Source organism: Hibiscus syriacus, unplaced genomic scaffold, assembly GCF_006381635.1.
Source record: "Hibiscus syriacus cultivar Baekdansim isolate YM2019G1 unplaced genomic scaffold, ASM638163v2 tig00013680_pilon, whole genome shotgun sequence".
Lineage (NCBI taxonomy): Eukaryota > Viridiplantae > Streptophyta > Magnoliopsida > Malvales > Malvaceae > Hibiscus > Hibiscus syriacus.
In genome coordinates, this window is record NW_024062306.1 from 869,838 (window position 1) to 875,837 (window position 6,000).

Below are 6,000 nucleotides of genomic sequence, written 5' to 3' on the forward strand. Positions count from 1 at the left end.
GGTATTACATAATCAAAGTCTATATCCACTACCTAAGCTCTTCACTTAGGATTTTCCAACAAATCCACTAATTTGTTCTTTCTTTTTCAAGGATCAAGAGAAACCTTTACAACTCACTATTTTTTCACTTGGCTAAGATAGAACCATAACCCCTTTACAAAAGGTCAAAAAAAGGGTAAACAAAGAAACTTCTAAAAGGAATGTGTTTACAAATTAAAGCTCACAAAAACACAATATTTACAAGAGAAGAAAATAAAGAGTGAAAAATATTTCTCTTTTGTTTGATTGCTTGGACAGGTGTTCTAAACATTCTTCAAGTGTCTTGAACTTGTATTTATATGTTGTAATGTGTTTGTGGCAGTTTCTAGTCGTTGGGAGTGATTTGGAGCTATTGGGGATGTTTTCTCTGCAAAATAAAAATGCACAGGATAGAGGGTATCAGTACTCCTATAGGGAGTATCGGTACTACCTTTGTAATATTTAAATAAAACTAGTCGTTACTTGGGCCTAACGGTATCGATATTATCCTTCATGGTATCGATATTACTATGTAAAGTAGTATCGGTACCTATTTTACATTTTGGAATTTGAGCAAGATGGTAGCATTGGTACTACCTTGAGAGTATCAATACTTCTCTTACCTAGGGTATCGGTACCACATGAACAATATCAGTATTGTTCATATAATATCGATAATGTAAGAACAGTATTGGTACTTTGTACGTGAAAAACTGTTTTGTGCTCAAATTTACTTTTAATGGACTTTGAATTATTTTTGAAAACTTTGAATAAATTCAATTCAAGTCCAAAAACATTTTGTCTTAATTTGTTATATCAAAATATTATAAAACATGGTTCAACAATCTCCCCATTTTTTATATAACAAAACATTTGAAAAATTGTTTTTGGCAAAACTCCCCCTTAATAAAACATTTAATGAAAAAGAGACATATTTTGGAAAATATTAAAAGCTCCCCCTTTTTGCATTGAGAAATTCAATTTTTCAAACCATACTTCTCCCATTTTTTGTTATATAAAAAATAATTCAACTTTAAAGTTAAAAAATAACAATGGAGAGTAAGTGGTAAATTTGACATAAAATCATTTGAAAAATCAAAAACTCCCCCTTAATAACAGCATTCCAAACAAACATTTGACTTTTAAAAGCTTGACACTTAAAAAAATTGAATTTCAACAAAGATGAACAAACATGTTAATAACATATGAAATTCAATATATCCAAGTCTAATATACTTTATGCAATACCGATTTCTGAAATTAAGTACATGTGCATAAAGCTTTCTAAAAATGTTATGCATTTAATTTTTTTATATCAATTGTTAGAGAGATATCATTTGCATTTTAAACCACATGCATAAGCATTTAAATTTTGGTCAAAAATTAAAAAAAAATTGCAAAATCAAAGCATTTGAAAAATTGATATCAATTATTAGAGAGATACCATTTGCATTTAAAACCAATTTTGACCAAACTTTATTATGATGAACAAACATTATGAAAAATAATTAAACTTTAGAAAATGTTCATCACAATTCCTTTGAACATATATGAAATAGAAAATCAACACAAAATCATTTAAGCTTAAAACTCATGCATGCATAAACTAAATGAGCAACCAATTATACAAAATAAAAAAGCTTTTTCGCTTAGAGGTTACACATTCTTTTTCAAGAGTGGCTAGAGCATTTGAATATCTTTAATTTCATCACCATTGCTCTCACACACTTACAAGAGACATTTATTTGGATTTTGGTATACAAATTGCTTTGGATCCTTGGACGTTAGTTTCAATGCCCCTTGTTCCCTTAGGAACTCATACTTGACTAATTTTAAAAGATTTTCTTTTCTTTATAGGACAAGCATGTTCCATATGACCATGAAAATGGCAATGTGAGCATTTTGCCATTTTTAAACATAATGAGTTGTTTTTAGAAATTATTTTTTTCTTTTGTTAAGCTCTTAAGCTTAACTTTCAAATCAAAATTTTCTTTTTCTAAATCATTGATTTTGACTTTTGAAAGCTCTAAATAATTTTTGAAAGATTTATTTTGTTTTTCAAAATCAACTTTTTCTTTCAAAGCCAAATCATTTTCAACTTTAAGTTTTGAAATTAATTTTTTATATTTGGAATTCATGGTCTCAAATTTCAAATACAACTCATTATAAGCAACTTGTAACTCGTCAAAAGAATAAGAATCTAATTCACTAGATTTAGAAGTTACCATTGAATCTTCTCCATGACCATGATGCATATATTGGCTACTTCATTTTCATCATTGAAGTCATCTTCATCACTTCAAGCTGCCACAAATGCATTCTTCTTATTTGATCATTTCTTCTTTAGGATGGGACAATCATACTTGACATGCTTCATTCTTTGACATTCGAAACACACCGGGGGACTCTTTTTTTTGCTTGATTCATGATTCACTTCCTTGGAAGTCATGAATTTCTTGAATCTTTTGAAGAGCTTGGCCATTTCTTCTTCTTAATCATCGTCTTCATCCACCTCTTCATTTGTATCTTGATTGCTTTCATTGTTGGATTTGAAGGCAAATATCTACCTCCTTCTTCTTGTTCTTCTTTTCTTTATCATCTTCTTCTTCATTTACCATGAACTCATGAGTGAGAAGATAACCAATAAGCTCATCAAGAGTGAGTGACTTGAGGTTCTTAGCTTCGATAATCGTCGTCTTCTTTTATTGCCAAGACTTTGGAAGAGAGTATATCATCTTCCTCACAAGCTTCTTATTAGAGATTACTTCTCCAAATCTCTTGAGACCGTTAACAATCACAAAAAAATCAATATGTAATAGCTTTTATGTCTTCATCCGGTTTCGTCTTGAAATTCTCATAGATATGGTTGAGAATACTGATATTGGTTTCCTTCACTTCTTTGGTTCCTTCATGAGTGACTTGGAGTTTGTCCCAAATATCCTTGGCATTAGAACAATATGAGACTCTTTCGTATTCATCTGGGCCTAATGCACAAAAGAATATGTGCATAGCCTTAGCATTGAGTTTGAACTTCTTCTTCTCTCCATCACTTTAATCATCTATCTCGCCTATTGGAATGGAGTATCCTTTAACGATTGAGTTCCAAGCTCCTAGATTGTTGGCTTGAATGAAGAGCATCATCCTATTCATCCAATAGGTATAATTTTCTCCATTGAAATAAGGTGGCTTGTTGACCGGTTCAGAGTCTTCAATATAGTAAGAGTCGGAGGTCGAAGCCATCTTCTTGTCGGTTGTGTTGGAAATCGGTATAGCTTCTTCAATTATCGTCTCAAGGATGTGAAGCCTTCTAAAAATTCAAGCTCTGAGACCAATTGTTAAGATTTATGAAACTCAAATTGAATAACCAAAAATATTTGCCAAGAAGGAATGAATTGGCTTTTTGAGAATTTTAGGAAGCAAGGAGAATTAAAGGGATAGAAAATTGTCGCACAAGGATTTATAGTGGTTCGACTTTCTCAACCAAATTTTACATCTACTATCTAAACTCCTCACTTAGGATTTTTCAACAAAACTACTAATTTGTTCTTTCTTTTTCAAGGATCAAGAGTAGCATTTACAACTCCCTATCTTTCACTTGGCTAAGATAGAACTATAACCTCTTTACAAAAGGTAAAAAAAAAGGTAAACAAATAAACCTCTAAAAGGAATGTGTTTACAAATTAAAGCTCACAAAAACACAATATTTACAAGAGAAAGAAAATAAAGAGTGAAAATATTTCTCTTGTGTTTGATTGTTTGGATAGGTGTTCTAAACCTTCTTCAAGAGTCTTGAACTTGTATTTATATTTGGAATGTGTTTGTGGCCATTTCTAGCCGTTGGGAGTGATTTGAGCCGTTGGGGATTTTTCTCTGCAAAATAAAAATGTCAGGATAGAGGGTATTGGTACTCCTATAGAGAGTATCGGTACTACCTTTGTAATATTTAAATAAAACTAGCCATTACTAGTTGTTGGGTCTGACGGTATCGATAATATCTTTCATGGTATCGATACTACTATGTAAAGTAGTATCGGTACCTATTTTGCATTCTGAAATTTGAGCAAGCTGGTAGATCGATACTACCTTGAGAGTATTGATACTTCTTTTACCTAGAGTATCGATACCACATGAACAATATCGGTATTGTTCATATAGTATCAATATTGTAAGAACAGTATCAGTACTTTGTACGTGAAAAAATGTTTTGTGCTCAAATTCACTTTAATTGACTTTGAATTATTTTTGAAAATTTTGAATAAATTCAATTTAAGTTAAAAAAACATTTGACCTTAATTTGTTATATCAAAATATTATAAAACATGGTTCAACACATAACAACAAGCAAAGGCGAGAGGAGGTTATAGATGAAATTTTCACGGCTATAAACGAACCTTTTTGCAACCTCTGTCCTAATCAAATTGAAACAGGGTTACACGTCATTAAAGAGTGTGTGCTGGCACTTGCAGTTTGGCGAAAGTTAGCTTACCAATGGCCATTACAAAGTCTGCAATGGAATTTCAAAGAATGGCTAAACTGGCTACTGGACCCCTTGTACAAAACACGGAGAAGTGTTAGTAACCATAAGGGCCTTATGGTATGAACGCAACAAACGTATCAACGAACGAAAGATTTCTCGAGTTGAAAAAGTTACCGTTTTCATCCAAAGTCACCGCCAACAGTAGAATCAAAGAACTCATGCAAGCCCGCCACCAGAAGGCATGGTCAAAATCAACTACGATACAAGTTACAAACAAACAAAACATAAGGTTTGGTCAGGGGTAGTGATAAGAAACGACGAGGGATATGAAATGGGGGCATGTAGGAGACAAACTTGAAGAGTTCCATCAACGTTTGTAGCCGAGGCCATCACAGTAAACCATGCACTGCAACTGGCGATCGATCTAGGTTTCAGACGCATCATCTTGGAGGGAGACTCTAGATTAGTAACAAAGAAATTAGCATCCCCATCTTCCGATCAATCTGAAATCAGGGCAATAATCTAGGAAGCCCAACTGTTAGCTACGAAATTTTCATCATGCGAGTACAACTTTGTGCAACGAGAAGGAAATAAAATGGCCCACCTGTTGGCCACAAACCATACGGTGGGAGATGAAGATGTGTTCTAGGTGGAGGAAGTCCTAGAGAAAGTGGCGAAGCAAGCAGCAGAAGACAGGAGGTGGATCGACCCATCATAGCCTCGAATAAGGAGGAGAATAGTTGTGATAAGGCTCTACAGTTTTAATTTTTACATCTATGAGCAATCGAACGTTCAAAGGAAGAAATGAAGAATGCGAGGAACCCAGGAAAGTAAACGGTCGGATAGATTAGGTTTCCAGTTTATGCTTTTTGTAAAGTAAGACTTGATTTTTTTTAGATGCATTTTTATTTATTTATTTATACATGTATTGTATTTTATTTTTATTTTTAATTTTTTTAACTATCGGAGGTCTTCCATGGAAGCTGCTCTCAACCTGACGTTGGGGGCAGCCTACTACACTACCTCTCCTTTATCCCATTACATATGGGAATAGGGTTTTGTTGTTATTGAAATTTATTATTTCATTTAATTATTTAGTAAATCCGACAGTTATCTTCAAAAAAAAGTGATATATTGATCGAACAAATAATATAATAATTAATTTTAAATATTTAAAAAAATTTATTAAAAATAAATATTTAATAATTTTTCTCGCCATATTTTAAAAATCTATCATATAATAATCGTAAAAAAATCATTAACGATATATATATATATATATATTGAAAAAAATCCTCCGCACGTGGATCCTCCTTTTCTCCCTCCCGTCTGGTCATTCCTACTAGAGATGCACATAGCCGGATTTAAATCTGATCGGATCGATAAAAACTGATCTGGTTTTTTCACTAAGCCAAAAAACCGGTTTATAAAAAAACGGTTCGGATCATAACCGGTTTGGAGGGCCGGATGATGTAACCGGTGTAACCGGTTTCGGTTTGAAAAAA